Genomic DNA, 27,366 nt, shown 5'->3' with positions numbered 1-27,366 from the left:
CCCATAAATATTTTATGTATATATGGTCATAGGCTCAGTTTTATTTATATTCACGTTTATATTCATCATTTTATATTGATCCAAAAATATGCTATTCTGTAAATTAGAAGCCCCATGATCAAACTTTCATGAAAGTAAAGATTTTTCTTCACCAATTCATCCACTTTAATGAAGCTTCCTTTAGACTGCAGCCTGAGTTCCTTTTTTTTTTACAACACAATGTATTCTTATTTCCATTGTTTTCAAAATCACAAATTAATGATTTTCCCTTTAAACACCACATTATTAGCTATGGAGATAAGGCCAGCAAAATATTTAATGACCAAACACCTTCAAAAAAATAATTGCTGAAATCAATAGCATTGCACAATAAAACTGTAGATTAGGAAGGAGTGGTGCTGCTCTGCAATGGGAGATCTACAAGAGTGATGCAACGAGGCAAACAAAGGATTTGTAACATCCCTTACAATCACACAGTAAATAATGGAGTTTTTATATGTGTATTGTCTTCTGAAGGAGATTCAATTACCTAAATGCACATAATAAGTGTGATCCCTTGAGACAAAGCCTCAGTGTTGCCAGTATTGGTAGTTTTTTTTTAATTCTAACATCCATGTTAATTCATTATAGCTGAAATAGGTTTGTTCAGCTGGGATTACAGAAAATGACATGTTCAAAACCTTTTTTTTAACATTTTTGTCTTCTTGAGGAAGCTTCCAATATATCTGACTATAGCAGACACTGGTACTTAGGAATGCTTACTTTGGTGCCTACCACTGCCAACATATACCTTAAGGTGACCATCCATGGCATATCTAGCCCCGATTTGGCTACCCGCATTTTGGACCAAATAGGGACGACCCATTTGATGGCCCTAGGACCGACGATTGGATCATCCATTGGGGCTTACAGAGAACTGTCAGACAAGGAGCACATCCATTGCAGATAAGCTCCTTGTCTAATGGGATTTTCAAACTTGCACAATATGATATCTGGCCAATGAATATGTATTTGTGAATTCCTCATCCCAACATTTTTTCCTAGTTGCAAACAACACAGAACGCTGTGGCTACTCTGGTATATGCCATCATGAGTCAGCAATTTTCAATGTACTGCCTACAAAAAGCATTGCTCAGTTTGCAGCAGGAAAAATGTTAAGTTTAGAAAGGAAATTAATAAACCATTTATATCTGAAAACTATGAAAGGGAAATAAAAATAAAGCCTACGGGGCCAATTCACTAAAGGCCACATTTTATGATTTTTAACTCTTAAAATATGTCTGTGAATTATGCATTAGTATTATTTCTATTAGATAATTACCGCAATGCGATGGAAATAACGTTTTGCGATAATCAGGATTTTTGGGCATGAGATAATTAACAAACACTTTTTAACACATAAAACTATGCATTGTGTTAACGACCTTTAGTGAATCAGCCCCTATATGTTTATACAAATGTTAAACATTATTACACATCCTGTATAAATGTATTTTAAAACCGTTCACTTCTGGCACTAGATAAAACAAATATACATAAATAGATACCCATTCACATATAAATGTACTCTTTGGTGAGGAAAAGTCTTCTGCCCAGTTCTGCCTTCAGTTGCAGTGGATGTGGCTACTTTTCTTTTATTGGCACTATAGACTCACATGCAACGACTCCTCCTCATACACGTTTGTTGTGTTAACATGTACCAGTTTTTCCATTTGTTTTCCTCCAGGAGCCAAAGGAACAACTCACTGGCCCTTTTGTCTACCCACATGGTAAGCCATGTTATTCAGTACATGTCTTAACCAAGCCTTTTGTCTCCTGAACAAAATAATGAGCATGGTCACCATTTGGCCAGTGTTCATATTTATGTGCCAGTTCTTTTTACTAAAATGCCCAAATATGAGTAGAGTATGAGTGAAAACCCAAACATAAACTGGCTAGTTTTTGAGAGTTAAGATGAGCCCTCACCAAGTACCAAATAGGGGTGTAATGATGGGTACACACTGCCTGGCTATGTTTGTATTGGCAAACTTACTGATTTCAATTGCTGTTTGTACCCATCTTTATACTGCCTCTTTGGTCCTATACTTGGTGAGGGTTTCACTTAACTCCCACAAAGAGTATAATTATTATTAACATTCACCCTGCTATAGTTCTCTGAATACTCTGGATAGAAAATAAGCATTTACAGCAATAGGCACCCTAGCTGGCCATCATGCTTGGACCCTAAATGCTGCATTGGTCTCCACTGCTGGGGGGGGGGGGGGGGGAGGGATGAACCACATATTGGGAAGCCCCATATTAGTTGCTATTGTGCTAAAAAAGGGTTAAAGTTAACACTATATTAGTGAAATGTTGCTACCATCAACATAATATCAATAAGTGTCATTCATACCATTTAATTAATTGCTCTAGGGCCAATCCTTCTGCAGATCCAAATTTTTCCTGTTTACCAATTTCTCTTTCATTTCTCCCACATTTCCTCAGCACTGTTTTTTTTATTAACAATTTCAGGAGCTCAGCCATGCCAAGATCCATTCAAACCAAGGGACACTTCATGATTTCTTTCCATGGAAAAAATTATCTCAATCTACTTGTTGATACTAGAGTTTTCTAGCTTCTTTATCATGAAAGTCTATGGGAACCTTGCTCAATGCCAGAAATGTTTTGTTCAGGTGTTTTCACGCTCCAGAAACTTTGTGCAACAAATGATAAATACTCGACAACAGATATCCATGTAGTAACGCCACACAACATTTCCCATGTAGAAGATTTGGTTAGAAAGATCAAGAAGAATTCCTGAGTTTTCATTAACCTCTCCCTTAATCTGGATTAGGCATGGGTTTGAAATATACCAGAAACAAAAAGTCTTAATATCTTGCAAGCCAGCATGTTAGTGCAAATACTACAGGTTTTGTAGCAAAAGCCAATAAGCTTTCTGCCTTAGGGTCTAGTTAAATATATAATTTAAAAGAAAAGAGAGATTATATCATAGGCTTTTGGTGCAAACACTGACTAAGCATTTCAACTAGAATGTGTTTACATCGTACATAAGAAATCAGTGCTCCCATTCTATATTCCAATCAATATTTTTTTAAGCTGGTCCAATATGAAAACATAATGGCTTTGCATTTGCATTCTGAAATGGAAAATTCTCCTAACGACAGGTTCTAAAAACAAGTAATGTGTAATTTGTGTGCACAATGAAGCCCTTGTTTGTTTAAGCAGGAGCATCTGGCGCCTTATGTATTATTTGTGTGCTGCAGCCACATGACTCGATCCCACAATGAACATATACAATGAAAAAGAAAACAGGTTTAGTCGCAGGAACAGCACATTCTTGCTCAGTGCTCAGTGGCTCAGACTGACTAAAGTCCTTTGAAAAGTGTTCCTTTAGCATCTCTTCCAGAGTCACATCAACATTTAAATAGGAAATCATTTGCTAGTTTGACCCATGTGCTCTTCTATTTTTAGCCTGCCTGACAGTAATTGGAGGAGATAGCCTTTTTTTATGAGGATCTGAAATAATTTAGATAATTAGTGCACAAGGTGATCACCCCAGAGGTTCCCTCCATTTGTTGCTCAGAACCTGTTGCTGAGATTCTATTTGTTAAGCTTCGTGTAAGGATTACAGCCATGATAATGCAAGGGTGCAATAAACTCTGCTTGGAAACTGATCTGCCATCCAGTATGTGTGTTATCTTTAAGCTTGACTTATGAGGGAACCTTCAAACAGCAGCTTTCACCAGGATGGTTCCACCTGGCCAGTATGTTACTGGTTCTCTGGTTAAAAATGACACTTGATGACAATGTTATTCATGGCTTGGAAGAATAACAGAGATAGGAAGGCTGAGATTTCTTCCAGAAACTATTCATCAGTGACTATTTCTCGTAAACATGAGCCTGTTGGATTCTGTATGGGACTCCCAGCTCTGCTGTCAGTCAGGTCTGTGTATCTTCAGTCTTCCCATGTCTGTGGATCCCAGTGCAAAGGGAAAAGCCAGGAGCTGTAATGGAAATTGGGCACAGGCGTAAGCAATGTTCATGGATTTAAAGATGTACAAAATTTTAGGACCCCCTCAGCATGACAATGTCATTGGTGAATACAAATTTATACTGCACTGTGTGAAAGGTTTTTGCTATATTTAGTGCATTTATTATTCATGGCAGGCAGGAATTTGCAACCTTGAACTGTTGCTGAAGGCTGCCGAGTGGCAGATAGAGGTTACAATTCAAGGACAACAGGTTGGGCATCCCTACCCTACTTACATTGTGTTTTTCTTTTACTTACTTTGGGGTCCCAAGCTTATACTCATAACCAGCCCCCTCCCCTGTGGCCCTGAGAAAGGACCTATCATTGGTTATGGTGGTCCCTTGTATAATGTGCATGTAAATCGTTCAGCTTTGCGTTACAGCTGACCTCTGTGTATCTTTGGGGCTATGTTGGACTTATTTTTAAATTAATGTTAAAGACAGGTATGCTTTATTTGTGCTTTTGATTTAATTTCTATATACATATAGCATTTGTGGGACTTTTTTGTTTCCTAACCTCATATTTTTAAATCCCCTTCCCTCACTGGATTCAGTGCAAAACTACCACAATTACACAATAATGTAGAATTTATTGTTGTGCTTTTGTGTGTGTGTTGTGTTTATTCTTCTGTTGGATTTCACTGATAACCATAAATCACTTAAAGTCTAGTGATAATAATTTGTGTTCTGTTCGTGTCATGAAGTTTAGCCTTATAATGAGAAAATTCACTTGTTTGTAATTTTTGCTTTGTTAGGGCACTGGCACACGGGAAGGTTTGTGTAGATAAATGCAGGCCGGAAATCTGCCCCATCACTCTAAAAATCTTACCGATGTGCCTGGAGCCACTGGGTGAATTGCAGAGCGAAACTGCATAATTTTGTGCTAAAATCCTTTCTGTGTGCCTGTACACAGGCCGACGCAAAGGCTCTAGGCTCAGGCAAATCATGTGTAACGACAGGAAGGAATGTGATCTGCCTTTCACTATTCACATGGGGGGGGGGGGGGATTATTGGCCAGATGTAAGATGTAAGAGGATTGTCCAATGAAAACCCCGCCTGTGCTATTTAAAGGACCAGATTTACAAAATGTGTGCCCCTATACCCAAGCCCTTGTTGCTGCCCATCGTCCAATGCTTTATTTAACATAGGAAAACATTAAACTACTATAAAATTTTGATTGCAGACTTTTTCTTATAAATCTGGACATACTACTGTTTGAACATGGCAGTGGGTGTACACAGAGCAGCCAGCATTTTCACTGAACGATTCACTAATGTCAAAGGATCCAATCTTGGGTTTATCGAGCATGATATAACCATTGATGATACAAGCACTTACAGGTGAATGCTATAGCAAGCAGCGGAGGCAATAGTTTAGCAACCTGACACACCACCTTCTGAGATACTAAAATTCACAGAAACCCAATATTGCCCCTGTGCCATTTCCTGTAGTTGAGACTTGTGAGCTAGAAAAATGTATGTGAGCCCATGTGTACCACAAAATATGCAGGCACATTTAAGACACAGTTGTATGTTTTTATTTTGTGAGACTGGTGAGAGAGGCTTAAGCTAGCCTACATTATAAGATCTGGTTGTTTAGTGATCTTAGGTGGGCAATATCGATATTGGCTGATCCGACCATTTAGCACAAGGGCCAAACAATAACATCAGAGCAAAAGGGATACAGGCTATAGGGGCAAAGACCACATCAATCCTGCCCAATTGGCATCAGCATGTGTATGGCCACCTTAACTCATAGGCATCGAGGCATATGACTAAATGCTGGGTGAGCATGAAAAGTGTTAGGCTGAAATCTAGGATATTAAATAAACTATATTCTTTTTAAGCTTAAACCTTGTTTAAGTTTAATAACTGAAATTTACTTGCTTGGTGAAACCTTCACTCTACTGAGGCGTAAAGGAGGTAAAACGATCATATTGATATTTTAAACAAGAGTGGTTAAGTATGTTAAGAATTTTAAAAATGGTTCCTTATACACTGTAAGTATGCTCTGCAATTGAAGTATATCTGTACTTGACGTTATAATGCAGTTTTCACATTTTTCAATATATTAATAACATATTTGAGAGCAGCCCCACTCTAAGGTTACTAGGATCATGTCTAATAAATGCAAATAACTGGGCTAGATGATATTTATATTAAATATAATCAGTGTAGCCCTTCTATCTGGAATTTTACAATCATCACCGTATCCTATTTAGCACATAATGATATGTATGTACACATAAATAGGATGATCAGTAGCTGTAGGGTTTCATAAACTTCAGCATCTTTATAATTCAAAGCTAAGGTCTATTTATTGCTTCTGTTTTATTTTTGTACAGTCGTTTCTGTAATGTATTATTTCGATGACAACTATTTTAACAAATTAGAACACACTCTAACATATTAAGCTTTTTGTATGATTTGAACATGTAGCCCTAGAGTTTACCTGATATTACCAGAGGTGCAGAGCCTTCTAAGCACAGCATGTAGTACATTTCCCCAATTGGCAATACCCTTAGATGTGGCAAAAGATTTTGCTGCAGATTTACACTTGTGAAACTTAGCTGGAAATGTTAACGGGCTTTACATCCTCAGGCGGTGGACAATTTGCGGTTTTCCCCACAGTGAGTTGCACCTAAAACCACTTTCGTTAAAGGTAGTTGCATCTAAAGGCACTCTGCGCAGTTCCGTATAGTTGCGCTCAGCTGTGATCTTTTGATGCACAGCCCTGTGCGAACATTGGAGCTAGACCCAGACTGTAGCTCCAGGGCTCCGTAGTGCCCTCAGTCAATAGACGCAGCAGACTTGCATCTAAACAATCACGTGCAAACATCATTTGCACACCGAACACTGACTGAGGTAAGCCAACACTTAAATTGATGCCAGGCAGGAAATGCATAGGAAAAGGCACACACAGTTGAGTCGCACTGGACGCATCGTTCAAAAATCAGGGGAAGAGCAATGGCAGCTTTAGAGTGTCTAGTGTCTGGTTTTATACCAGGGATCCCCAACTTTTTTTACTAGTGAGCCACACTCTTTCTTTCTTTCTTTTGGGATGACAAATAAAGGCTGTGATTGGCTATTTGGTAGCCCCATGTGGACTGTTAGGCTGATGCCACACCAGGCGTAGGGCTGAAATTTTCGGCAAGCGTTTTTCCGCTTGCCGAAAAAATCAGCCCTACGCCTGGTGTGGCATCAGCCTTAGCCAGCAGGAGGTTCTGCTTGGAGTAAAACTGTGTCTCTGTGCTTTCAAAACTTGCCTTCAAGCCAGAAATTTCAAAATACCTACTTTAAGGCCACTGGGAGCAACATCCAAGGGGTTGGTGAGCAGCATGTTGCCCACGAGCCACTGGTTGGGGATTACTGTTTTATATAGTAAAACTATATCAGAAATCCCTTTGTACAAAGCACAGTTTAGCTATACAATTTTACACACTGACTGTTTATATGTGTTTGACACATGAGTGTGCAAATGTAAGGCCTATATCTGCACGGACTGCTTAACCATTTGAAATCCGCCAAACATAAAACTTAGAGCACCCCAACTATATGACTATTTTGACTATATGTCCAAACTCTTTACACTAAAGTACAAATATATTCCAAAGATGGCGACTCAGTGGTTGCTAGGTATAGGTATAAGTAAGGCACGGGTGCTTAGGTCATGTCTCTTTACGCAATTGGTTCCACATACACAGAGCAATGGCTGAGAGTTTACTTGTTAGAGAACTCTGGTTAGACTGAATCTTGTGGAACCCGTCAAAAGCATGTTACCCTAGACAGTGTAAAATCATATGGTATATCTAGCTTCTTAATTATGGAGGAGGGTTATATATAACCTTCAACATGGGGAGAGTGGAGCAGTAATATTTAATGAGGATTACAGTAATGAGGATAATCTTCATGTAAAGGGCTGATCCCACCCATCACATAGCCAGCTAAGCCATTTATGCCATATCATAAGTCATTATTTATCTCTTGGAGCATACTCATTCTTCAATACAAGTCACTGATTGAAAAAAAAAAAAAAAAATACAGTGCCATGTTTAACCCCTTGGTATCACAAAATTGGTATCACAAAGACTCTCAAGTCTTTGTGATACCAAGGGGTTAAAGCATGGCAGTTTTTTAATCTAAATAGCAAAGGATAAATCACTTCCTTGTGGAATTCTCGGCAAAGTCGACAGTTTTTCCATTATGATGCAATATTGGCAGTAGTAAAAGCAAATAGCTATTCTTGCATACTTGGCACAATGCTTGTCTGTGCTCTGCTGCCAGTTTGTATAACTACATCTATTCAAAGGAGCCTGTTGTTGACTTAATCATAAAGGTTACAAGAATAAGCACACATTTTATTCTAATTTGTATTTAGTATAATTTCAGTCATTCAGTGGGTGTGAGTTTGGTCACATACAAGAAATTCCTTATTTAATAACATTCAGTAGTGTGGTGCTGTCCCATTCACAGTCAAAAGCCACTCAGAGAAGAGAAAAACAAAAGTTTATAATGTAATGTGATATTATTTTGGCTAAAAAAGTGTAGTAATAGGTATGGGATCTGGAACATAAGCAAGAGCCCACAATGCCCCAAACAAGCTGTGTGGACCTAAAATAAAGCAGTTAAAGAAGTTACTCTGCTCTTGTCCTTGATTCCCTTGATTCTGCATTCTTTGAATACTCAAGGATTCTTTGTTGGATGTTAGTGATGGAACATCCAGGGAACAGTAAAATAGGATGTTCTACTATCAATGCCATAGTGTATCTGCTACATGATATTATTATTATTATTTATTACCATCAAGTACAAGTTACATTATAACAAAGAAAAAGGAAACATAAAAAAAAAGATTTGCTTTAAATGGACTCTATAGGGAAATGGCCTTCCTGTAGTTTGGAACTTTCTGGATATTGGGATCCCATGCCTGCAACTGCAGTTAACTTAACACGGAACTTTGACTTTAGCATAAATTCTGAATTTAAAGGCTCAGGGTGAGCCATTTATAAAAGTGCATATTCTAACTGGAATGTATGACCAACCTTTACACTTCAGTGAACTTCGCAAGGTCCATTGAAGTCTATTGGAATAAAGCAGTGCAATTCTAGTAAACCAGTATGCAAACTGGCAAAGTAAAATTCTATTTAAAATGTACATGACTTTACTTTACCTGTAGTAGCTTTGCCAGACTTTATTGGACTTGCACATAATGCTACAAGGGGAGGCCCATTTATCAAAATTCTGATTTTAGTGGCTGTAGAGTTTTTTAAACCAGAAATAAACTCATTTCCACTAGTACAATGAATGTCTAGTTATTTCTTAAAAGATACAAATATAAAAAGCACAAACAAATTAAAATCTAAACCGAAAAAAGAGTATGAAAACCTCACATTTTTCAAGCTTTTAAAGTTTTCATAAGAATTTTCATCTGCTTACAAACAAAAAAAAAAACCTAGAACCTCAAAAACCACAAATTAAATAAAGATTGTTACAATTTACCTAGGACCCTTTGACTTCAACACAGTGCTGCTTCTGCCATGACGCAAGGTGAGAACTTTGCATCAGGTGGTAGAGAGTGGCTAGTTGGCTGTGCCGACAAAAAGCTGCCTCGGTTACTTTAAAAGGCAAATTTCCATTTTTTTAATGGAAATTCGGCTCTTCTAGTGCAAAAAGCGCAATACCACTAGTGATGACCCACTCCGATGTGGAAGAGGTAAGCGCGGAGTGGGTAAGGGGGCTGCTGAATTTTTATATTTGCATTTTTTGTGATTTTGACGTATAATAAATGGCAAATAATCATATTTTTACACAAAAAAACCACAAATCACTGGGAAAAATTGAACATTAATAAATGGGTTCCAGAATTTGCACTTTCTTTGCATTGTTTTACACAGACATGGGCTAAAAAAACTGTATTTTATATACTGCTTTTAACTGCTTCTAAAATGTGCCCCTTTGTGTGTGTCAGTGTACACACACTGCTTGTGTGCATCTGCCAGAGAGGACAGATTGGACACAAGTTTACATTAAAAAACACTTACACATCTGGCAGATCCACGAACGTCCGAAAAGCGTCCAAATGCGTTTTTTTCGTAATGATCGGTATTTTGCAATTTTTTCGTAAATTGTCGCGACTTTTTCGTAGCCGTTACAACTTGCACGAATTGTCGCGACTTTTTCGTAGCCGTCGTGCCGAGTACGAAAGTTTCGGATTCATTCAAGCTTCAGTATTGTGACTTTCCTTGGGCCAGGTTGGAGCTGCAGAGTGCCATTGAGTCCTATGGGAGGCTTCCAAAATCATGCAAAGTTTAAAAAGTTTGCCCGCCGTTTATGAGCACTCAATACGAAAAAGTCGCGACAATTCGCGCAAGTCGTAACAGCTACGAAAAAGTCATAATGGCGACGAAAAAAATGCAAAAAATACAAAAAGGTCGCAAAATGTTTGTTTCCAATCCGAACTTTTCGGATTCGTGGATTAGTAAATCAGCCCCTTAGTGTCCCAGGAGGAAATTTTGAAAAGAAAGACTTTGTAGTCAAAATAGTTAAGGGCACACGTATATCCGCAAGTGCAGTAAACAAAGTGCAATTTCAAACACAATCATTATGTTTTTTTTCCCACAAAGCAGCATTTTTTCCCCAGAATTGGCTGATGTCCAGCGGCACAACTGAGCTGCAGGGACTGACACAGTGTGCTGAGGGGACCTTGGAACTACCGTACGCAAGTACCTGTGATAAGGTAGATTTATATGCAACTGATTGTGGGGAAAGTACAGGCACTGACCCCATGTCCCGCTAGTCTTTAAATCTATAAGGGCTATGGCAACAGGTGTTTTATTCACGACTGCCATACACCCCTTGCTGCCTGTCGTTACTTCTACAACAATGGATGAAAAGCATTCTATTGGAAAAAGTACCATATTGGACACTTACTGAAACACCAAAACACTCAAGTGGTACCGTGGCCTCTGTCTACCTGTCACCCCTACATGTATAACAGCTGGTGCGCTTTCCTTTTAATATGAGTAGCAGTGATGTCAGGCGAACAGGGGCATTCTGTCTGCAGCTGTTTTCTGTTTGGCATCGGTGGCAGACCAATCCCCTTGTATGGCATAGCCCCAAAGATTTTATATGTGTACAGAGCCCACCAGGTACCCGACTCAAGGGCCCACTGCTGCTCCCCACTTTGGCACGCACGGCTAGTGATGAGCGAATCTTTCCCGTTTCACCGACAAATTTGCAAAACTACAGGCAACCGTGCCTATTTTGCTGCAACCGTGCCCATTTTTGATGCAACCTTTTTTTCCTGCACAACAAATTTTTTTGCGGTGAATTTTCACTGAGGTTTCACTAAACAATTCCCAAAATCCGAAATGCGGAGATTTGCTGCGAATCCAAGCCTGGCGAAAAAATTTGCACATCACTACGGCCATCTTTATTTTTTCACAGCAAGTAAGCAGTGGAGCAGTGGGCAGACAGGTGGCAGAGCCCAAAAGGGTTGGGGCCCAGTGGGTTTTTTTTCGGGTAGCCCAGTGGGCCAGTTCGACCCTGTATGTGTGCTTAAAAGAGACAGCTTTTTTCATAGAGTTTGGGGAATCAGTTGGCCAGAACAGAATGAAGTGAAAAAAAACATTATAGTAAATCATATGTAGAATTTAGAGGGGCCAGAATGGAGCTGCAATTCCTCTATGCCCCTTTTTCATTCCGAGATCTGTGTTTTATCATTTCTTTTTAAGTCTCCTGAGCTTTATAATATTATCATAAACCTGTAGGTAACATCAAATATTGATGGTGCATGTAATAAGATTTTTTAATGTCATTCTCTCTTCTGCCTCTTGGTAGGTGAGGATCAGGTTTACATTAAAGAAAAGGATTTTAATGAAAATGATCAGGGGAGAAAACTTGTTTACTAAGCATTGATTGGTATGGTATACCTAGATGATAAATTGCAATTTTGGATGCAATTCACCCAGTTTTTTTTACCCACAAGGCAGCATTTTGAACACAATTCCAATGTAATTGCCACTACGCTTGTTTGGATTTGCACTCGGCTCAGTTGTGTCCAATAAAACTGTTCTTGTGCATTTTCGTAACGCCATTTCTGGTGCTCAGTTGTGCCTATTGACACCGCCCACAGTGAGAAACTCTGAAAAAAATGCCACCTTCCCGGTGATGGTAGCTCCATGGTTCCTTGCATCAAAAGGCAAACTTACAAGCAATTTATCAGGATAGACTGGTAGGGGAGAAAGGCAATTGTTGGAAATTAAAGGAGCATGTTTATGCACAAGTACCTTTAATAAATACCATCGGTGTGCACAGCCATTGCATCCATTATTGCATGACCTTGGTTGCAACTGTATTCCTAAATAAGCCTTGATGTGGTTCTCCTCTGGGGGTTACATAGAGTAAATGGAAGCATTTGTGGTTTACTTAAATGGATGTGATTCCAATAGGTTTTCATTAACTTTGTCACTGCCCTTTGATAGGGAAGACAAATAATGGAGCCACACATTATGTCATACATTACAAGAATAGCAGGGCGTAGGGAAAGCCGAATCCACAGCTGTTCAGGGCCCACAAATGAGGGCTCAGTAGATCGCTGACTGATTTACTATTTCAGTATATTTTCATGAAGTCCATCTAGCTTAAAGGTTTGGGAGCTCTAATGGTTTTGTTGTGGGACCCACTCATTTCTAGGTGTGGTGAATGGACAAGTTCATCAAGGCTTATTTATTACAGTTGTTGCATGTGCTCCTGCAAGGATAGATGGAACTGCACTGGTATTAAAGGAGAAGTATGCCCATTACCATAAAAAATAGGCATTTTAGAGGTTTTCCAGCTAATTAAAATTGAAGGATCTACAAGGTGCAATTAATAGGAATTTCTTCATTAAGATGTTATGAAGATGATAGGATAGGTAGATGATTATAGGCCCTCCATTCTGGTTTTGACCTTTTAGTAAATCAGCTCTATTTGTTTCCCCTGTTTTGTTTTGATAAGCTATAACAATGCCACAATTATATGACATTATCAGTTGTAACATGCTCTACTATACACACCTACACAATTTCACATGAATTTACACCTGAAACAAGACTGTTCTGAAAATGAGATTATTCATCTTAACACAAGTATGAGCATGTCTCTTTTGTTATAAATTAAAAAAAAACACGACTTTCATTAAGTTTAGGTAATATTGTCATTTTTAGCAAGTTGAAACAGTGTTTTCTCCTATATTCCTGTTCATTCAGAGAAACAGCAAAGGGTACATGAAACAGTACTGTATGGATTTCACAAAATAATTTGTTCTATTATGTTCTGTGGGAAACCCAAAGGGCTAGCCATAACATACCATATGTACCAGTCATAGGGACATGTTAATAAAGCTCACACGATAACAATGTCCATACTTTGGCAGAACAGAACTTTTTAGACTTTTGGTTGATCGAGAGCCAGCATGTCTTCTAGCTCCTCAAAAGTTTATAGGTAACAGTATGTATGTTATCCTTCTGGCACATCTACATAGGTACATAAATAAGTTGGGCTTAAAAAAAATCCATAAAGTTTAACCCCTCCAAATAAACTCCAGTGCACACATATACACACCTATCTATACACTCACATATACAAACTGTATATACCAATATCTATACTACTTGTAGATTTTAGTATGACAATAGCCTTAGATATTATGCTTGTTCAAGAACTAATCCAAGCCCTGGCATTGGCCACAAAGCATTAACAGAATTTGCCATTACCACATCACTAGGAAGGGCATTCCATAACCTCACTGCCCTCACCATTAAAACCCACCTTCACGGCTTCAAATGAAATTTCTTTTTCCCCAGTGAAAAAACCTCAACCTTGACAGTCTCACCTCATAATGTAAATCTTCCATCCCCAGTTTAGTTGCACGTCTCTGCACTCTCTCCAGCTCATTAATATCCCTCTTAAGGACTGGAGCCCAAAACTGCACTGCATACTCAAGGTGAGGCCTTACCAGAGACCTATAAAGAGGTAAATTATGTTTTCATCCTTTGAGTCAATGCCCTTGTTATCTACAAAAATTCCCAGATCCTTCTCTATAAGGGCTGTGACAGACGGGGAGATTAGTCGGCATTGACAAATCTCCCTTGTCACGGGCGTCTAATCTCCCCAAAATGCATCCCACCGGCAAAAATGTAAATCGCCGGTGGGATGGCATACGCGGCGCCACGATTTACATTTTCGGCGGTGGGATGCATTTCTGGGAGATTTGTTGCGCGCCGACTGATCTCCCTGTGTACCACAGCCTTTAAGCATACCCAAACACACTACCATTTAGTGTACCCACTTGCATTTATATTATTTCTACCAAAGTGCATAACTGCCCAGTTCCCCAATTTTACCAACTCCTGCATGGAATAATTAATTTTGCACAATTTTTACTAACAACACTGGCCAAATTAGAAAATGTTCCATTTACCACCACTCTTTGTAATCTATCCTTCAGCCAGTTCTCTATCCAAGTACAAATATTATGTTCCACAAACTCATAGTAATTGTGATTTGCAATGTATTCAAGTATCCTTCCACGAGCTTTCCTACCACTGATGTCAGACTAACAGGCTAACAGACCAACAGGCATGATACAAGAAAAGGAACATCTACTTCTCCTGCTGATGAATTTGCCTTTTTATTAAAAATACTTGATTTTTATTGGTACACTGTACCAACATCACCAAATCATAAACATGTTGAGCCTGCAGGAATTTGGCTTTAATAAGTCAATAAATACCAGTGAAGCCATGGTCTCCTTGCTTCATGCAGGCTACTGTCGAAGGACATGGAAATATATTTTTCTAGGATTTTAGCACCTATGTTTAGTATTAGCCCTTTGGGTCTGTTACTAGAGGATTGTGTATCTTGTGGCAAATCTTATGCGATGGCAGCTTCTCTGACATATAAATGGAGAACTTCTTTTAAAGGTTTTTATGTATACCTTTTCATGAACAACACAAACACATTTACCACATTTTTAAAATAGATCTCACGAGTAGACAGTATAGCAATAAGTAAGTGAAAACAACAGTGCACAGTAACAGGTGTATTTATGCTAGAGGGGAAACAACCATGTGTGGCATGATAGCCTAAGGGATCTTTAATGAGAAATGCTTATATAAATAAAGGATAACAGATGCCATCCAAATATACCTCCAACATGCTATGCAGTGTATTACAGACTTTGTTTATTAATCACATCAGTCTCTGCACCACACAATCCCAGGTAGAGAGGAGAGCACCATAAAGCAGAACTCTGCTAAAAAAAAAAAAAACTCTGCTAAAAAATTGGAACAATGCATACCACCTATCTAGTATAACATTAATTCTACACATTATTAAAACACATTAATCATAGATTAATAAAATTGATAAAGGTAATATCGCCAGCAAAAATCATTACTCTTACCCTTATCCTTATGTAGCTAACACCCTGATGGAAGGGGTTCAAGGCCTGCAAAAAATGTACATATTTATGAGTACATACGGCTAATATAGTTCCAAAAATATTATAAAAATATTATAAAAAATATTATAGAAAAGGTTTCAAACTCCAAGCATCATTGAGGCCATCAGGCATTGGGCAAGCTTAATACTCTCTTGCCCGATGGCCTCATGTGTAGTATTAATGTTATACTAGATAGGTGGTATGCATTGTTCCAATTTTTAATATGTGATATGCAAGGTTGGCAACTATTTATGGTGTAAACATGTATTTATAAATTTTAAGTGTATGGGATTTTCCACAGATGCTCAATTGACACTAATGATGGAACACAGTATTAATTTGTGAAATGAATAGAATGAATAAAAGAGCAAGATATAAAGGAAACTTCGTTTTTTGATGGACACTATTGAACACCAATCAATGGACAAAGGGGGTGGAGTTAAGGTTTAAAATGTTCACTTGGCTAAGTAATGTTTTACACTTGATAAAGGGCGTTACATTGCCCCGAAACATGTTGTGTATTGTGGTTTAAAATAAAGGCTTTTTAGCAGAGTTTTGCTTTATGGTGCTCTCCTCTCTACCTGGCATCGTGTGGATGGGCTCAGCCTTGTGGGGATTGATGCATCAAGCCTGAATGCTAGGCTGTGCGATTGAATACCTATTTGCAGTCCCTGCACCAGTGGGGCTATCAAGCAATCACATACACATAAGACATTTGTGTAAGAATCTAGAATCAAGCAACCGTGGTCTATATTTTTGACGTGTGGCAGGAAGCAATATAAGGCTAAATACAGTAGGTACAATAATGCTGTTTGGCTGTACACATGGATATCCAAGACTATGCTGCATGGGGCTAGTATACATAGGGACCACAGCAGTCCTTTCTGTAAGGACATATTAGTAAGTCTGTTTTAAAACAATAAATTTCCATATTCTTCCAAAATATTTTTTTTACTGCAGATTCAAAAGAAATGTCCCATAAGCATCTTGTGATAAACATGTGGATAGTCCTGCACTTTGCTAAGTAAGAGCTCGGTTGGCTGTGCATCTCTGCACTGAATTGTAAATAGGACCATTTACTGACTTTTGAATGCTCAAGGCCTCATTTACGATAGCAAGTGCAGTGTGCAAAAAAGTGCTAAGTACCTGATGTATGCATTACTGCTATTCAGAAAGGTACTTGGGCCCATACATGCTCCTTTAAACTTCCCCTTTATCAGTGCCCATCTAAACTGCTCAAACTAAATTATGCAACAGTACAAGCCTAGTCCTGCAGGTAAGTCCAGGGTTCCAATAGCAGGTTGTTTCAGGAGCCACAAGTAAATTAACCATTAATGCATATGGAATTGACACCATTCCTACACAAAATCCGGGGAAATAGTGTGAGCTGCAACTTGTGCAAAAAATCTTGCTCATTTGTGTCCATATTATTGCATTATACACATGTTGTCATGCATGCACCTGAATTCAAGGGTAGAAATGCTGAATTGTGGGTAAAAAAACATGGCAATTTGCATTCCTAAATGAGCTCTTCAATAAAGAGCGAAAATGAGCATTATCAAAGCAACTGCATAGCTACATGAACCATAAGACCAATGTCCCACCTACATAAACAACAATTAGAAGCCATTGTGGCCATTGTTTTTATTCACACATTTAAATCTTGTTTCCTACTTCGCACTTTGTTTATCAAGGCTGTCTCTAAAGTCGAAAGTCTTGTGTTAGAAAATATTTTTCAGCAGTGAACTCAGTTAAGCTGCGTAATTCTGTCTCAGCAAATGCTCCTCTGTTCTGCATTACTTGAATAACTGGTTTGCCGAATAGCGTCTGGGTGGAGACACTGGAGTGGAACATGCCTTTACAGGAATTCAAAGTACAATACCTAAGGAACCAGGGAACTGCTGTATATTTAATCTGAATGAGATACTGTGATTTGGGAGTAAGTAAAATGCTGCTTTACCTGGGAGGTTTATTGAACCTGGTGCTCCCCAAACAGCCACACTTCATTGTTCTTTTTTTTTCCCAGACACAGTAGTAAATGTTTTGAATGTTGAAGGTGTGGCTGCCACCATAAGCTCCAGGCCCCACAATTAAATGGAAGAATTTTTATCAAGAATTCTAGCTTTGCTTTAAAGGTAAAGGTCACTTTCAGACTATGTTACTTTGTTTGAAAGGAATCCAATCCATTTCACAGTGGGCTTGATTTATTCTTTGTTTTGGCTTTTGATTTATTAAGCACTGTATCACCTTCTTGCTAGGGTTTGTGACCCCCTTCATGCAAAAGACAAATTCATTTTCAGTCTGAATTTGTTAACTACCCCTCCCCAAGACAGCGAGCTCCCACTTCCAACTTTCCCTTGCCTGCTTGCCCTCACTGTTCCTCTGGGTTGCATTGCTCCAGGGAGATCGTGTACTGATGAACTTGATATACCATCTCTTAACAAAGGTACAATAAGCAGTCTGGTGGAGAAAGTTGGGAGAGGGGGTACAGTAATATAATCTTAATGAAAATAACAGACGAACATGAGGAACTCAGGTAACATATAAACATTGGTTGCTACGTGGTTGCTAACCCAAGCTTCAAGTCTTTTAGCAGATGATGCCCCCTTTACTCCAGAGAGGAAATACAAAGCAAAATATAGCAAAAGCCAAAATAAAATAAACAAAGTATTTTGAAAGTGTTCTATAATTTGCAAAATCCTCCCAAAACTTGTCATATCCTTACAACTAGCACAATTGTTTCTACTTTCAAGTTGCCAGGTTTCTAACCATGAATCTTTTAAATAAGCCTTAGATGACCTACAGTTTGGCAAAAGTTTTTCTGAATATGGAAAATCAAGGAATCAGTTTTATTCCTTATTATTAGTCACTCTAACCTTTGTATGTACCTGCAGATTTATCACTAGTACAGGGCAATACCGGTACACTGCCCTAATACAGGTTTCTACTATTTTATCTGCCACATGTAGTTTCCCCTTGTTAGCCACAAGCTTCTGCTAGCCTCTTTAGTATATGCCTTAAATTTGGATTATTGGAATTTTTTATTTAGGTGCTGGAAGTATTACCCTTCTTTTAACATAAACTATACATATACATATATATATATATATACAGGTATAGGACCCATTATCCAGAATGCTCGGGACCAAGGGTACTCCGGATAAGGGGTCTTTCTGTAATTTGGATCTCAATACCTTAAGGGGCTGATTTACTAACCCACGAACGGGTCGAAATGAGTCCGATTGCGTTTTTTTCGTAAAGATCGGTATTTTGCGATTTTTTCGGCGTCTTTACGAATTTTTCGTTACCAATACGATTTTTGCGTAAAAACGCGAGTTTTTCGTAGCCATTACGAAAGTTGCGTAAAATCTTGCGATTTTTCGTAGCGTTAAAACTTGCGCAAAAAGTTGCGCTTTTTTCGTAGCGTTAAAACTTACGCGAAACTTCGCACCTTTTAAGTTTTAACGCTACGAAAAAGGCGCAACTTTTCGCGTAAGTTTTAACACTACGGAAAAATCGCAAGATTTTACGCAACTTTCGTAAAGGCTACGAAAAACTCGCGTTTTTACGCAAAAATCGTATTGGTAACGAAAAATTCGTAAAGACGCCGAAAAAATCGCAAAACATACGAAAAAGTCGCAAAATGTTCGTTTTCAAGTCGGAACTTTTCCAATTTGGGTCGGATTCGTGGGTTAGTAAATCAGCCCCTAAGTCTACTAAAAAATCAATAAAACATTAATTAAACCCAATAGGACTGTTTTGCATCCAATAAGAATTAATTATATCTTAGTTGGAATCAATTACAAGGTTCTGTTTTATTTCTACATAGAAAAAGGAAATCAGTTTTAAAATTCTGAATTATTTGATTAAAATGGAGTCTATGGGAGACAGGCATTCCGTAATTCGGAGCTTTCTGGATAATGGGTTTCCGGATAAGGGGTCCGATACCTGTATATATATATTTATAAAGCTGTTTGTTGGGTGATGGACTTGCCAATACCAGAGTTAACATGTGTCTCTCTTATCTTACCTTAGGACCAAGGAAGATGAGAAATATTTCTGTGGACCTGCAGCACTTCCCAATGGACTTCAGCTTTGCTATGGGCAGATGGGAGAGTGCTATCAATGATACCTATGGCCAGAAAATGCTGCAGGGAACTGATTGCAAACAATGAGCATATGCCAAAGAATATGACCTATGGCCAGTGCTGTACTCCAATCACATGGGTGAAATTTGGGGGGGGGGGGCCCTAATCTAAATCTTTGTACCAATATACTATTGGTGCAAGTCATCCTGTATCTTAAAAAAAAATAGCCCAAGTTACTTTATAATAATGGTGTTTTGAACATAAACTAAATGAGAAAGTTACATATTATGTTCTGAGCAATTACCCTTTATGTTGTGGGTAATGAGTAAAGGCACATGATTCACAGCTAAGGAACATACCTGCGTTCAGTGACCGAGTTCCTTCCTCCTTCATTCACCACTTAAAATAGTCATTTTTATTACGTTTATTAAAATACAAATGATGTTTCCTACAACATGTAAGAGATTTGACATTGCATTACATTTATTATGTATCTAAAGAGACATGTAAGGAATGTGTTCACAAGACTTTCAGCTGAATGCACCCGTCATTTATTCCTTGTCTTAATTTTCATTTATAAAACGCAAGCAAGCACAAAATGTTCTAATATACTATTCGAGACTTAATGTCCTGCTTAGAAGTACAATCTTTTGAGAAAGCAGACATATATCAGAATCCTGGCACAGGATACACATCAATGATGGTAGAAAGGACACTAAAACGAGGCAGGTGGATTAAGTGTGTCCTTGGTCCCGAACTATGCCCTCAAAGGGGGCCCTCTGGGCTGTCCCTGTCCCACCCATGCTTTGGACCTGTGCTGCCTCGTTCTAAAAGAATATTACATTCAGTTATTGGAATTTGGAGCTGAGCCACCTAGAAACTATAGAGCCTGCACAACCTACTGTATAGACCCTATAGCAATCCACCACTGGAAGGAGAAACAAGATCTGGATCTATAGCCTCACAGCCTCATGCTATTCTCTACTGCTTCTATTGCCCTTTGCTGCTGGGGGTGAAATCCTGCTGTTTCCTCCCATAACAAACCTGAAGTCCTCCAGGGCCAGCATACAAGTTGGTGGTAGAGGATACCCCAAGGAGCATCCTGCCTGCTCTGTTTTCTAGTGTTGGTTAGACAGGATCATTGTTGAAGACATTAACCATTTTCTAGCTCTGAGCAGCACCAAATAAACCCTTATGAAGTGTTTATTGAGCTCTGTTAATTTATGTATGGATTTTGTAAAAAAAGAAGAGGAGAAATATCTCCTTAACCCAGCTATTAATAGGTCACTCTTTAGGTGCCTCTTTAGTGAAAGTAGATGTTGATAAAAATAAAGGACTCTTTTTAGTGGGTCTGATTAGAGCAGTTTTAGCTTGATAGTAACCAACCCATCTAACCACTACCCTCAAGCTGTAGTTTAATGTGTTCTTTAATCACTAAAGAAATTACTTTTGATGAAAGCTTATATTAAAAGTCAGTACTGATTTGAAGTTTAGACAGCCATCTACAGTGTCACTAGTCAAAGAGGGACATTCCGCCTTCTCTTATTCTGACAGACACATTATACCCTCACAAGAAATCTGAGCCATCCCCTTGTCACCGGCGAAATTGTTAGCACATAATACTAAGCCTCTCCCTTGACAAGGCTCCGATTTCATATAAAAATAGTAATGTAAACAAGAAAAAAGGAAAATATTAAGTTTCTGGCCTAAAGCCATTGCTGCTGTGTAATTAAGGGTTGCATTTTATCTCATAACAATAATTACAATAAACTTAAAGCGGTGCCTACTGGCTGATACAGGTTAGTACTAACTTACAAACTAACAAGAGCATGTAATATGCAATACACTGATCTGAGTGCTTTAGGGACTTCACAGTGTTGGTCAAACACATACAGGTATGGGACACGTTATCCAGAATGCTTGGGACCTGGGGTTTTTCAGATAAGGGGTCTTTCTGTAATTTGGATCTCCTAACTTAAGTCTACTAAATTAATTATTTAAACAGTAAACCGAATAGGATTGTTTCGCCTGCAGTAAGGGTTAATTATATCTTAGTTGGGATCAAGTACATGGTACTGTTTTATTATTACAGAGAAAAAGGAAATCATTTTTAAAAATGTGAATTATTTAATTACAAAGGAGTGTATGGGAGATGGCCTTTCCGTAATTCGGAGCTTTCCGCATAATGGGTTTCCAGATAAGGAGTCCGATACCTGTATTACTCAAATCTTGCTGAATTACAACTTCTAGCCTAGTCCCACATACTATCAGAAAGATTTAAAGCAAGCTGAGAACTGTAAAGTTGGACATAATCATACAAAACATAGATTCATACAATTTTCAGTGTGTGGGCTTAGAATTACTGTCCTGATAATTTTCGTACCATGGCGATCGGTTGTTTAGTCGATCAGACAGGTTAAAAAAATTATATCGAATAACGATAAAATCTGCGCATGTATTGTGTATCTGACGATATCCTTGGGGGACCTACAATGGAAATCACTTTCGCACAATTGATGTCTGCCAACTATTTCATGTTCAGAACATCCTCTGCTTTATCCTACAATTTCACTCTGAATGTTAGTTTTAGATCATTGCATTTAAACGTACGATCAGTATCTGAACGTTTGTCAGAAGAAGACTAAAGGTGGCCATACACGCACCGATATTATCGTACAAAACCTCATTTCGTACGATAATCGGTGCGTGTATGGTATGTCAGCGAGTCGACCGATATCGCAGGAAGCTGCTGATATCGGCCGACTCGCCGATCGGACCAGTTGGAAAATTTTGATCGGGCGCCATAGAAGGCGCCTGACCAAAATTCTCCCTTCAGCGCTGAATCGGCAGAAGGAGGTTGGAATTCTATTGTTTCTACCTCCTTATCTGCCGATTCAGCCCTGAATGGTGTGTGGCGGATCTGACGATGTTTCGTGTGACCGATGGTTGTACGAAACATCGTCAGATCGCCACGTGTATGGCCAGCTTAAATCTGAGTGTGTGTGGCCACCTTATTCCTGCAAGATGATCAGGAAGGGCTCCTAAAGCAACACTGCTTGATAAATCTTTTTTTTTTCTGGTGAGAATCCTGCTTGCCCCGCATACACCTGGATCTATTGTGTTTAATATATAATACTCTTATTAATTTAGGAGAAACACATTTTCACCTTTAAAAAGATCATATTTCTGCAAGCTCCGCCAAATGCAAGGCCAATGTATTGGGTTCACACACACACTGTTTGAAAATTACTTTACTGGCCTGGCTGTGGTGTGTGGGCCCTCTGGGAACCACTATTGTGAAAAATAGTAACCCACGGCATGCTGGAAACTGTAGTTTTCTCAGGTTATTTTTGATATTTTGTCTCAGACAGGTGTCTTGGAAATTGGCACACCTCACAATTTTTGCATTCATTTCTCCATAATCCTAATACTTTTGTAATACCAAGCTACAGAGAAGTTTTTTCTTTTGTTAAAGGACAGGGAAAAAGTCACAGGGGGGTGTATTAATTGTTATGCACCCCCAAGTGATCCAGTCACTTACCCCAAGCTGGAGCTTCTCTTTCCTTCTCAAAAAATGCAACAGACCAATATACTGTTTGAGAAGAACTTGACACAATTTAAACTTTTGCCCAGGCCAATGATAGGATAATAATGAAGGCTATGCAGACCATTCAGGAAAGTATAGTATCAAAGTGGCATTTTCTTACTTGCTTGGTAGACATCTGACCAATTTTGAGGCAGATATTGATCAGACAGGCCACGAGGAAGGCCAGATCAAGTGAGCTTGGTCTTTAGGTGCCATGTCTGCTACTCTTATTGTTCCACGTATGGCCAGCTTTACTTTAAAAAGTTTGGAAAACAAGCTTTCTACACAGTGTGGAAAGCTTCACAGAAATCCACACATTGTAAGGTATCTTATTTCCAAAACAAATCTGAAGCCATAGCCAGAAGTACTTAACCTAGGGATACCCCCATACACAAAGCTTACAGTGTTAAGGAAGCTTAAAATGCAGTTAATTTCTAGTACAATATTCAACACCCGCACTATACAACACAAGATGAAAGCAAATCTAGTTAGCAACCATATACATCATATAGAACATGGAAACAGCTTCAACTTTTACTAAAACAGCCCATCTACTTTGCATATCCTCCTTCCCAAGGCTATTGCTTTACATTTCAAGTTTCAAGTTTTATTGTCATATACAAATAACATTGAAGCATCATTACCGTAATGAAATTCTTTTGGCCCATGTTCCCCCCAACTTTACATAGACAAAAAAGAAAAAAAAATAAATTAAATATAATAAAAGTGTGCAATAAAGGTACAAGTATTTACAATAAAAAATGCAATGAAGTATTTGAGATTATGCAGTGAGGATTTAAAGAATTTAAAGTGGCTTTGCTTAAAGGAGAAGGAAAGGCAAAGTCACTTGGGGGTGCCAAAATGTTAGGTACCCCCAAGTGACTTAAATCGCCTACCTTGTACCCCGGGCTGGTGTCCCTGTTAGGAGAGAACAGTACCAGCCCGGGGTAGCTGTAGTGAGCGCTTCCTTCTTCCTACTCGCGCTGCAGCCAATTGTCCCGGACAATCGCATGCGCAGTAGAGTGAAACGCCGACTTCTCTGTTAAAGTTCGGCTTTTCACTCTACTGCGCAGACAGGAAGAAGGAAGCGCTGCAGCTACGCCGGGCTGGTACTGTTCTCTCCTAACAGGAGCACCAGCCCGGGGTAAAAGGTAGGCGATTGAAGTCACTTGGGGGTGCCTAACATTTTGGCACCCCCAAGTGACTTTGCCTTTCCTTCTCCTTTAAAGTGACATTGTGAAGAATCCAGTAGTTGTGGTGAGTGTGTGTTGGTGTGTGCAGAAGGTCAGCAGTTCAGAAGCCTGATGGCTTGTGGGTAGAAACTGTCTCTGTATCTGCTGGTGCGGGATTGGATGCTCCTGTACCGCCTGCCTGATGGTAGGAGCGTGAAAAGTCTGTGGCTGGGGTGGCTGGGGTCAGAGAGGATCCGCTGCATCTTCCTCCTACAGCGCTGTCTGTACAGGTCCTGCATGGCTGGCAGTTCAGTTCTGGTGATGCGCTGTGCTGATCTCACCACCCTCTGCAGAGCTTTGTGGTCCAAAGTATTAAATATACAAAGTCAGTAGAGAGGTTTGTGCTCTTCCATGTTTTTTGTGTAATGTTTCCCTCAACTTGCCCTACACATTCTAAATAGAAATGTTGTGCTACGTTAAAGGGGTGTGTGGAAGATGGGTGGACAAACAATAATAAAAAATGGTCCCATGATACTGGCATGTTTAAACTTTATAACGTTTATTAAAAACAAACAATAAACAGATTGGTGCTCATTAACATGGCAAGGGGAGGGTGGTAAATAGTGCTCAGCTATGGCTTAACCAAATGTTTCTGGATCACAAGTATTTATTGTTTCAGAACACTACTAAACATTATATATTTGTGGCAGTATCCCTTTAAAACACAGAAGGACTATAACATTAAGCATGCCAGACATGGTGGCTATCTTGCCCTCCAAGAATCCTCATAAGGCACACTGAGTCAGCGGCAAAGTGCTCCTGGTATTTTCTTTTGAACGCTGCCAACTATGATGCTGTATCTGTAACACAGGACACTGACACTTCTACAGCAGTGAGAAAAGGATTATATTGAAATGAATTGTGCATTAAGGCTTATGGCACAAATGGCAGTTTGGGGTAAGATTTGGTGGTAAGCTGCATCTGTGTTTCCTCTTTTCCTTTAAAGACCAGTTAATCATGTGCACACCCCCTTACATTCTATTTTGCCATTTTGTAGCAATGATTTTTCAAACATCAACATGAAACATCCACTACATTTAATAGATTTGTAATCACAGTAACAGTTCAGCAATGGTTGGAACATTTTGAGTGGCTTCTCCTTCTTCTGCAACTTTAGCTCCTATCTCATGTAACGTGGCTAAACAAACTGCTGCATGCAAATGATAAACAAAATGTATTATCTGATTGCATATACATGAGCAGAGACTTAAACTGGCCATACACATTAGAATTTTCTCTCCCTAACGACCAATTTCAGTGCTTTTTCATACTTTTTTTCAAACAGTCGTTCCAGGATAAGCTTGGTCCTCTGATAATGAAAAGATCTTTTAAAAATCTTAACGTGCATAGCCAGCTTTATTTCAGTTCCCCAGACACACAGAATACTGGTGCTAATGCAGAACTTACCAGCCCCTTGTGAGCAATTATTAATTGGCACTAAGAACTGCTTTACCTCTCTCAAAAGGAGACTAAAATATTTTGTGTATAAATATGTATATAGACCCAATCAATATCAAGCAAAATAAACTCATTTAGCAACCATATGGTACGTTCTTGTGAGTCCCCCATTTACCTTAAGCAGGGGGTGCTAATTAAACGTTGTCTGTACTTTGCAATGGAAAGTAATCTTTCATTTATGAGGAAACAATCCCAATGATTTTCAGATGATAGCTAGAATCTCCATTTGCCTAAAGCAGGGGGTGCAAGCTTGGTTCCGGAGTCAGACCTGTGTGACCTTACACTGTCCTACAACAAACAGAAAGCCATTTTACAATGCGCAAAGTCATTTTAAGTGATAAATTAATATTGGAAGATGGATAGATTACTTTCAGCAGAATTTCATTTGTGCTCAGCAAGTGCTGATAAATCCTCCATCCCTCCCCTCTCTCTCTTTCCCTCTTATCAGTACTGGTTCACTGATAACAAGTGGATGGGCAGAGACAATAACAACTTGTCTAAAGGCAACATTCTCACAATAACTCCAGCATGGCCCATGGGTAAATAGTACTCTGGGCTAACAAAGAACATTTAAAAAAAAAAGGCGATAAGTTCATGGTAAACACTGGTCTTAGCTGGCAAACAAGATTCCCTCAAGGAATCTGTGTGCTTTTGTCTATCCACTTAGAGCCATGTGTAAGTGACATGTGTATCAGTGTTGCTGCTAGCAACCTCCCTTAGTTCACGTCAGTGCTTTACTGGAAAATATCTAGTAGAATTATCAGTCTAAAAATAGGCAATGGATGGCCCATTCATAAAATACAAACATTAATTTCTGACAAGCAGAAGATGTGTGGAACAAACCCAGTTTTAAAATGAAAAAAAAACAAAAAAACTCAGAAATGTATTAAATAAGGGAAATCCAACAAGAGAGGGAGGGATCCCAATAAGTGTGTATTTGCTACTGCACATGAGCCAAAAGTGTGTCTAGGCCGATGGGCCTATGGAATGTGTTGATAATAAATGTAAGAATAACTATTTAGAGAGAAAAGCACTTGATGCCAGATTTATTAAACCTGCATCAGCTGCTACTTTGTGTAGTAGAAAGGAAAATTAAAACAACAGTAACTGTTCACTTTATGTTCCAGGGATGGTTTAGTCAGTATAGCATTTATTGCACCATCTCTGTGTCTGAAGCTGCTTTTTATCTAAAGTACTTTGTGTTTAAAGTTCCCTGTATTAGGAAGGAGCAAATAGAAAGCTTTGCCATCCCATATATTGCCCATTACCTGCCCTATGTGCAGTGAAGCAAGTCATGCAAAGCACAGGAAAAAAGCCCTTTGTTCCCAGTCAATGTGTGTCTCTGTTCCATTGACTTTGTTTTAAACTTTATAATGCCTAAGTCAATACTGCATCTCCAGTCTAATCCAGTACAAGCTACAAAAGACACTGCTACAAAGATTGATTATACTGGTTCTTGGTTCAACACCAATTTGATACTTTCTTTTTT

The 27,366-nt window shown here is 38.9% G+C and overlaps 1 long non-coding RNA gene across 1 annotated transcript; it reads left to right on the top strand.

Annotated features, from left to right (window-relative positions):
• Window positions 1-16,314: 16,314 nt before the first annotated feature.
• On the top strand, window positions 16,315-20,805 carry LOC105948450. Its single transcript, XR_004221278.1, has 2 exons — window positions 16,315-17,452; window positions 19,549-20,805. It is a non-coding gene; the product is annotated as an uncharacterized LOC105948450 (long non-coding RNA).
• The last annotated feature ends 6,561 nt before the right edge of the window (window positions 20,806-27,366 follow it).

The sequence above is a fragment of the Xenopus tropicalis genome, chromosome 2 (assembly GCF_000004195.4).
Source record: "Xenopus tropicalis strain Nigerian chromosome 2, UCB_Xtro_10.0, whole genome shotgun sequence".
In the NCBI taxonomy this organism is placed as follows: domain Eukaryota; kingdom Metazoa; phylum Chordata; class Amphibia; order Anura; family Pipidae; genus Xenopus; species Xenopus tropicalis.
This window is presented reverse-complemented; position numbering and strand designations above follow the sequence as displayed.